Source organism: Oryctolagus cuniculus, chromosome 21 (assembly GCF_964237555.1).
Source record: "Oryctolagus cuniculus chromosome 21, mOryCun1.1, whole genome shotgun sequence".
In the NCBI taxonomy this organism is placed as follows: domain Eukaryota; kingdom Metazoa; phylum Chordata; class Mammalia; order Lagomorpha; family Leporidae; genus Oryctolagus; species Oryctolagus cuniculus.
In genome coordinates this window covers 11,277,162-11,286,285 of record NC_091452.1, presented here as the reverse complement: position 1 = coordinate 11,286,285, position 9,124 = coordinate 11,277,162, and positions in this window count along the sequence as shown.

The following is a 9,124-nucleotide window of genomic DNA, read 5'->3' as shown; positions in this document are numbered from 1 at the left end:
GGAGGGAGGGAGGAGGGAGGGAGGGAAGAAAGGAAAATCTTATCCATAATAGTCAGGGTTGGATCAGGCTGAAGCCAGGCCCTAGGAAAGCCATTTGGATCTCCCATGAGGGTGGCAGAGACCCAGGTACTTGAACCATTATCTACTGCCTCCCAAGACACAAATTAGCAGGAAGCCAGGTCTAAAGCAGAGACAATGGCCCCTGCCCCTCTGTGGGAGACCTGGAAGAAGCTCCAGGCTCCCGGCTTCGGATTGGCTGATCTCCGGCCATTGCAGCCATTTGGGGAGTGAACCAGTGGATGGAAGACTTACTTTCTCTCTCTCTCTCTCTCCCCCCAACCCCCGCTTCTATCATTCAAATAAATAAATATATTTTTTAAAAAAAGCAGAGGCAGAACTCAAACCCAGGCACATTTTCCTCAAAAGGATCTTTTCTGTAAAAAATGTATTTAACGTTAATAAACTCATGAAAGATTCTGGCTTTTTGGAGTCATTTTAAAAACAAGTTTCAGCGCAGACATTCGGCACAGCGGTTAAGCTGCTGCTTGGGACATTCACTTCCCACATCAGAGTGCGTGGCTTGGAGTCCTCGCTCCACTCTCAGCGCCTGCTTCGCTGCTAACGCAGACCTGGGAGGCAGCAGGCAGCTGGGTCCCTGTCACTGGCGTGCGGGACCAGGACTGAACTCCCAGCTCCTAGCTTCGGCCTGGACCAGCCCTGGCTGTTGCAACCATTGGCAGGAGTGACCCAGTGAATGGGTGCTCTCTCTGTCTATCTTTATCGTCTCTCTGCCTTTCAAATAAATAAACAATTTTTCAAGATATCATGTATGGGGGCCGGCGCTGTGGCGCAGTGGGTTAACGCCCTGGCCTGAAGCGCTGGCATCCCATATGGGCGCCGGTTCGAGACCCGACTGCTCCACTACCTGTCCAGCTCTCTGCTATGGCCCGGGAAGGCAGTAGAAGATGGCCCAAGTCCTTGGGCCCCTGCACCCATGTGGGAGACCCAGAAGAAGCTCCTGGCTCCAGAATGGCGCAGCTCCGGCCATTGCAGCCATTTGGGGAGTGAACCATCGGATGAAAGACCTCTCTCTCTCTCTCTCTCTGCCTCTCCTCTCTCTGTGTAACTCTGACTTTGAAATAAATAATCTTAAAAAGATATCATGTATGCCACATCTAGATATAATGTTGTCAACTATAAAATAATTTTTTAAAGAACTGAGAATTATGGTTACAAAAATAGAGTACGTGTGGTAATGCCCCCTTAGGGTCCACATTAGCAGGAAGCTTGAATTGGCAGTGGCTGGAACTCGAGCCCAGGCGCTCTGATGCAGGATGCAGGTATCCCGAGTGGTGTGTTAACCGCCGAGCCAATTGCCTGCTCCTACACGATGCTTTGAGATATGTGTCCATTGTGTCTTGAAATGGTTAAGTCCAGTTAGTTAACACATGCACTACTTCACATACTTATCACTTATTTGATGAGAACACTTAAAATATGCTCTCATATGGGGCCGGTGCTGTGTGGTAGCAGGTAAAACCGCTGCCAGCAGTGCCGGTATCCCATAAGGGCACCGGCTCAAGTCCCACCTGCTCCTCTTCCAATCCAGCTCTCTGCTGTGGCCTGGGAAAGCAGTAGAAGACAGCCCAAATCCTTGGGCCCCTGCACCCACATGGGGGGCCCAGAGGAAGCTCCTGGCTCCTGGCTTTGGATTGGCACAGCTCCGGCTGTTGCGGCCATCTGGGGAGTGAGCCAGTGGAGGGAAGACCTCTCTCTCTTTCTGCTTCCGCCTCTGACTCTCTGCAATTCTGCCTTTCAAATAACTAAATGATTTTTTAATGGAATTTGCATAGGACCTATACACATCCTGCCTTGTATTTTAAAAGATTTATTTTATTTATGTGAAAGGCAGAGTGGCAGAGAGAAATAGAATGGCAGAAAGAGAGAGAGATCATCCACCTACTGGTTCACTCCCCATGTGGCCGCAACATCTGGGGTTGGGCGAAGCTGAAGCCAGGAGCCAGGACTGGCGTCCTAGGTCTCCCCATGGGTGGCAGGAACCCGTGCACTGGGGTCATCTTGCGCTGCTTTCTCGGCTGCATTAGGAAGCAGCTGGGGGGCCGGCGCTGTGGCACAGTGGGTTAACACTTTGGCCTGAAGTGGTGGCAACCCTTATAGGCGTCAATTCTAGTCCCGGCTGCTCCTCTTCCAATCCAGCTCTCTGCTATGGCCTGGGAAAGCAGTGGAGGAAGCAGCTGGATTGGAAGCAGGGCAGCCAGGACTAGGTGATGCCAACATCACAAAGCTGCCGCACCACACTGCCCCGCACTTTAAATCATCTCTAGACTACTGAGGATACCAAACACATTGGAAATGCTACATAAACAGTGGCTATACTCAACGGCCTAGGACACACTAAGAAAAAAGGATGTACATTCCATCCAGATCCAAGTTCCTTTTTTTTTTTTAAAGATTGATTTATTTATTTGAAAGTCAGAGTTACACAAAGAGAGAGGCAGAGGCAGAGAGAGGGGCAGAGAGGTCTTTTATCTTCTGGTTTACTCCCCAGGTGACCGCAATGGCCGGAGCTGCGCTGATCCGAAGCCAGGAGCCAGGAGCTTCTTCCGGGTCTCCCACGTGGGCTCAGGGTCCCAAGGACTTGGGCCATCTTCCACTGCTTTCTCAGGCCATAGCAGAGAGCTAGATCGGAAGTGGAGCAGCCAGGACTCGAACTGGTGCTCACATGGGGAAGCTGGCACTGCAGGCGGCGGCTTTACCCTCTACGCCACAGCACCAACCCCCCAATTTCCTTTTGGATTATTTTCTATTCATGTTTGGTTACAAATGCAAATTCAGAACCTGTAGATGTGGTCCCAAATGGTATCTCTTCATTTTAATTTCTATTTCATAATCACAAATCAAGATGAGTATAATGTTCCAGTAATGAACAATGGAAGTCTATCTTTGCAAAAAGCAGAATATCCCATCTTGAACAAAAAATAAGAAATAGGCAAAGGCTCTATAAAAATATGCACAAAGGGGCAGGCATGTGGCACAGCCACTGGGATTCTCACCTCCCATGTCAGAGCCTCAGCTCTGCCTCTCATTGTGGCTCCCTATTAATTCACAAAATACAAGGCAGGAGGTGATGGCACAAGTATTTGATTTCTTGCCACCCACGTGGGAGACCCGCGCTGAACTCCAGGCTCCTGGCTTTGGTCTATTCCAACAGCCCTGGCTGTTGTGAGCATTTTGGGAATGAAACAGTGGATGAAAGATCTCTCTCCATCTCTCTTCCCATCTCTGTCCCCCACCTTTCAAATAAAATGAAATTCTAATATAATCACAGCCAAAAAGTTAAGGAAACCATGCAAAACTGGAAGTGGCAGCATTCCAGTGGCTGATGTCTCTGGGGGGAGGGGACAGGTCTTTCTTCCTAATGTCACAAGGTGAACTTGCAGTCAGTGGATCTACTTCCCCACCTGGGGGAGATCCGGGAGCCGGGGCTAGGGGTGGGGGCAGCTGTTCAGTTTGTGGGTGGTTCCTCCCTGCTGGGTTGTAATTTCGCAGGTGCTAGAAGCGGGGCCAGGCAGGAGAATTCGCCTGTGCGTCTCTGGCAGTTTCTGTGCTTGTGTTGGGCAACGCTACCCTCCCTTAATGAGCGCCCGCTGTCTAGGGTCTGCACACTCACATGGAGAGGGGGCAGCCCCCAAACGCCTCCGTAAAAGTGAACCAGCAAGACGTCCAAATCTCTCCACCGGGCTAGAGGGCTGTTCTTGCCTGTCCACAGAGAGCACGTGGGTGGCTGCCTTGTTTTATGTAGGTGCCGTCTTTCTCTTTTTGAAACAGGTTTCGCCGTAAGTTACTGGAAGTTACATGAGCTGAATGTGAGATCATGTCGCATCTTTCTCACAGGGCACCTAGCAAGGAGTTTTCGTGGGAGAACTGTCAAGTGTTGCTGAGCTGGCACTAGGATGTAAAGAGGCAGTTAAACAGATAGAAATGGCCGTTAGCTCTCCAAGTTACCCAAACCCTCATTGGTGACAGCTCTTTCTCCCCGTGTGATTCCACACAGGCGAATGCAATTTCTTCGTGGAGGATGCATAGCGATTTGTTTACGTCCCACACTTGCTGCAAGGGTGGCACAGATGCCACGCGGGGTGAGGGATCTCACCAATCGCTAGTTGTTGAGCACTTCCTGTTTGCAGTGCAATGGACACACGTCTCGTTTGATCCTCTCAAAGGCCCTTCGTGGTAGCGATCTTGCTTCTCAGCTCCACCACGCAGAAGAGAAAATAAAGACTCAAAGAGGGCCAGTACCTTGTTCAAGTCGCACAGTACCTTCCTCATCCAGAAGTAGCGGTAAACGGTGTTCTGCTTCCTTTCCCATCCACTACACCAGGATAGCCCTTCCTGTGTGGCTGCCCTCTGATCGCAACAGGGGGACCTGTTGGTCAGTTAGAACCCAATCTCCTATTGAAGCTTGCATTTTAAAGTCCAGCCTCCCAGGAGCTGGCAGCATGGAGTAGAAGGTTAAGCCTGTGGCACCAGCATCCCATATGTGAACCAGTTCAAGTCCTGGCTGCTCCACTTCTAATCCAGCTCCCTACTAATGTGCCTGGGAAAGCAGTGGAGGATGGCCCAAGTGCTTGGGCCCCTGTACCCATGTGGGGGACTCAGAAGAAGCTCCTGGCTCCTGGCTTCAGCCTGGTCCAACCTCAGCTGTTGTGGCCATTTGAGGGGTCAACCAGGAGTCTAAAATCGCATCTGAGTTCCCCGTGTGGGTGCAGGGGCCCAAGCACTTGAGCCATCACCTGCTGCCCCCTCAGGCGCATTATCAGGGAGCTGGATGAGAAGTGGAGCAGCCAGGGCTTGAACCAGCGCTCACAGGAGACGCCAGCATCACAGGGGCTGGCCCAACCTGCTGTGCCACAAAGGGAGGTTGCAGAGGTGAGGTAGTGGCCAACCTCACTCTGGCTTAGCCGGAGTCCAAGATCACATTTGGAACACGCGGAGAAGACAGAAGCATGGTGGACAACAAAAAAATGGACAAGAATTGCCCAAGGAACAGGGTGGCCCTGCCTGGTTCCCCTGCTCCCGCGGGTGTAAGGATGGGTGAATCCAGGTGTGGGCAGGGCTTTGACATTCTAGAAGCCATGATCTTGAGGAAAGCCGAGTTGTCCAGGCACCCCCTGCCATGCCGACGGTTATGTAGGACTTCTCTGCTTGGATGATGATGCTTGGCCAGTGTGGGAAAGGCCACTGCGGCACTGGTCTGGGACAGAGGTAAGGAATTCCAAGCACACAGAAACGTCTGAGACAAAGGCAAACAAATACACAAAGTCCCTGATGACTGAAAATCCATCTGGAGTGGGTGGGGGCGGGCGTTTAGTGTGGCGGTTAAGACTGAGGACCGCCGTGCGCTGACTCCCAGGATGCACAGTAGCAGGCGCCTGGTACAGCAGTTACGATCCTGCACCCCATAGCAGCGCACTGGGTTCGAGTCCCTGCTCCACTGCCTAGTGCGGGGCAGCCAGATGGAGTGACAGCCTCCCAGCTCGGGCTTGATCCAGCCCTGGCTGTGGCAGGCGTTTAGGGGGTACCCTGCTGGATGGAGAGCATCTCAGTCTCATTCTGTGTTGCTCTGCCTGTCAAATAAGTAAGAAATAAATAAAAATACAACTTTTAAGCCTTATTTAAAAAAAACACCAGGGGACAGAAAGCCAATGGAGGGAGTAGCCAATGTGGCGATGGCGGCGGGGAGTCGGGGCGCTGCCGGGCGGGGCCGGAGCAGGAGCTCGCATGGGTCTTGGCTCCTGGTCATGGCAGGGACACGCAGCTGCCCTGGTGCCTCCTTGAGAAACCCGTCCTGCTGACACGGTTACCGGGGCTCCGTTGAGCTCATGGTGGGCTTCCGGCCTCCAGGCCACCCGAAAATAGGTGAGTGCTGTGTTGAGCCATCCAGTTTGTGCCAACTGTTGACTGCCAAACCGGAACACACACACAGATAGACTTCCATTTCACCTCTCCAATCATTTCTGCTGTTGTTTTCACACATTTAACTTCTATAGATGCTGTCACTGCCAGTATATCATTATTTAAACCATCAGTTATCATGAAAATAGCTTCGAATTTACATTTACTCATGCATTCACCATTTCTATATAATTTCATACATATATAATTTTCCACCAATTATGTGATTATGGAATAATCGACTCTGGTGGGGGAAGCGTGGGTATATTCAGAGTAGATGGCTAAGTAAAAATTCTAAGGGCGGAGACAGGCAGTCAAGTGACAGAAATGCTGCTGGAGGAGCTGAGGGAGGATGGATGGAGTGCTCACTAAGCATCTCTGGATGGCATGAACAGAAACAGGGGAGAGGGACACAGCCACAGTGTCACGCCTGGGACTTGGCTCCTGGGCAGCACTGGATCTCCGTGCTACCTGACTTGCCAGCTTCCCCTCCCAACCGCCTGCAAGCCGAGCTGGGCCACAGCTGCCAGGGCCTTCGGTGAGAGATGCTCAAGTTCTGTCCCTTTGTGCTGGCCGGTGGCAGGAGGGGACATTCCTAGGCAAAGGAAATCCCTCCAGTGGAGAGGGGAAGAGGGAGACACGGCGTGAGGAAGTCTCTGGGTTTTTAACTCAACTCTCATTTCTTTTTTTAATTTTTTAAATTTATTTATTTATATTTATTTATTTGACAGGCAGAGAGAGAGACAGAGAGAAAGGTCTTCCTTCCGTTGGTTCACCCCTCAAGTGGCCGCAACCTCCAGAGCTGCATCCATCCAAAGCCAGGAGCCAGGTGCTTCCTGCCAGTCTCCCATGAGGGTGCAGGGCCCATTCTCCACTGCCCTCCCGGGCCACAGCAGAGAGCTGGACTGGAAGAGGAGCAACCGGGACAGAACTGGTGCCCATATGGGATGCTGGTGCCACAGGCAGAGGATTAACCTAGTGCGCCACGGCGCCAGCCCCTCTTTTTTTTTTTTTTTTTTTTTTTTTTTTAAGATTTACTTGAGAGGCAGAGTTATAGAGAGAGGGAGAGACAGAGACAGAGAGAGAGAGAGGTCTTCCATCCCCACTGGTTCACTCTTCAAATGGCTGCAACAGCCGGAGCTGGGCTGATCCAAAGCCAGGAGCCAGGAGCTTCTTCCAGGTCTCCCACGTGGATGCAGAGGCCCAAGGACTTGGGCCATCCTCCACTGCTTTCCCAGGTACATCAGTAGGGAGCTGGATCAGGAGTGGAACAGCCGAGACTTGAACTGGTACTCATATGGGCTGCTGGTGCTTCAGGCAGAGGCTCAACCCGCAATGCCACAGCACCAGCTCCTCAACCCTCATTTCTACCCTGGCCTTTCCGGTATGTGGGCTTGACTTTTGCAGGACACTCTGAAGTGCACAGGCAGTAGCCTCCTGTGAGTGTCACTTGGCCAGCACCGGGGGCTCCTTCTGGGGCAGACCAAGTGTGATTCTAACCCTGGCCGAGCCGCCGACTGTGGCGAATGACTTGAACCTCTGTGTGTCCTAGCTTCCCTGCCGTGGAATGGGATAAGAGCATCACTCTCCTCGTAGGGCTGTGCCAGGCTCTGTTAGTTATGAATATTAATCGTGTTGAGTTGCTTTCATGTGCTCGGCTAAGTTGATAATACAGGAACTACTTGGCAAGGCTCCGACAATTGGGGTGTAGGAGAAAGAACCTGCTGCAGAAAATCTGGACGTGTTGAGATGAAGCTGAGACCCTTCCATCCCCTCTCTGGGTAACCGAGGTCAGCATGGCCAACCGCAGGCCTTCAACTTGCTCTGACGTATCCATTCCAGGGGGAAAGGGAGTTGCATTAGCAACTCCATTAAAAAAACTACTTGAGACCAGCCCATGGTAACATGTTGCATTTCTTGTATAATATCGCAATGAAGAAAGCCTCGAGATGCAATGCATGGCCTCATTCCAGTTTCGCTGGTTGCAATGCGCTTTCCTGCAGAAGTGCTTGTGCCGGTTCTGGGCCATTTTACCACTTGTAGGTTCGTGGACCACCACGGTCAGCGACACAACAGTCATTGCAAGTGTCCCTCAGGCTTCCCACACCCACCTCCTGTCTTCCTCACCTCCCTGCTCCCTGGAAGCCACTAATATTCCCTCCAGCTCTACAATTTCATCATTTAAAGAAAATTGTAGGGGCGGGAGCTGTGGCGCAGTGGGTTAATGCCCTAGCCTGCAGTGCCGGCATCCCATAGGGGTGCCCGTTGGAGACCCGGCTGCTCCACTTCTGATCCAGCTCTCTGCTGTGGCCTAGGAAAGCAGTAGAGGACGGCCCATGTCCTTGGGCCTCGACACCGCGTGGGAGACCCAGAAGGAAGCTCCTGGCTCCTGGCTTTGGGCTGTTGTGACCAATTGGAGAGTGAACCATCAGATGGAAGACCTCTCTCTCTTTTTTCCTCTCTCTCTCTGCCTCTCCTCTCTCTGTGTAACTCCTTCAAATAAATAAATAAATAAATAAATCTTTTTTTAAAAAAAGAACATTGTATGAGTGGGATCACGCAGTGCGCAATGCTTTGAGATTGGCTTTTTTTTTTTTCCCACTCAGCATAGTTTCCTTGACATGAGTGCAGGTTGCTGTGTGTATCCATGGTTTGCTTTTTCCTTTTTGTTGTATTCTAGCAGATCTTGTTTTAACTGCCATATACATTGGTCTTTGTTTTTTAAGGTTTTCTTTTTAAGATTTATTTATTTATTTTGAAAGAGTTACACAGCGAGCATGAAGGAGAAGCAGAGAGAGAGAGAGAGAGAGAGGTCTTCCATCACTGGTTCACTCCCCAAATGGCTGCAATGGCTGGAGCTGCGCTGATCAGGAGCCAGGAGCTTCCTCTGGGTCTCCCACGTGGGTGCAGGGGCCCAAGGACTTGGGCCATCTTCTACTGCTTTCCCAGGCCATAGCAGAGAGCTGGATCAGAAGTGGAGCAGCTGGGACTTGAACTGGCACCCATATGGGATGCTGGCACTGCAGGCAGTGGCTTTACCCACTATGCCACAGTGCCGGTCTCATAGATTGGTCTTATTTTAGAAATTTATTTAAATAAAAGTTTCCTCAGTTTCAAAAGAAGAGTTTGACAAACAATGTGAAACTTA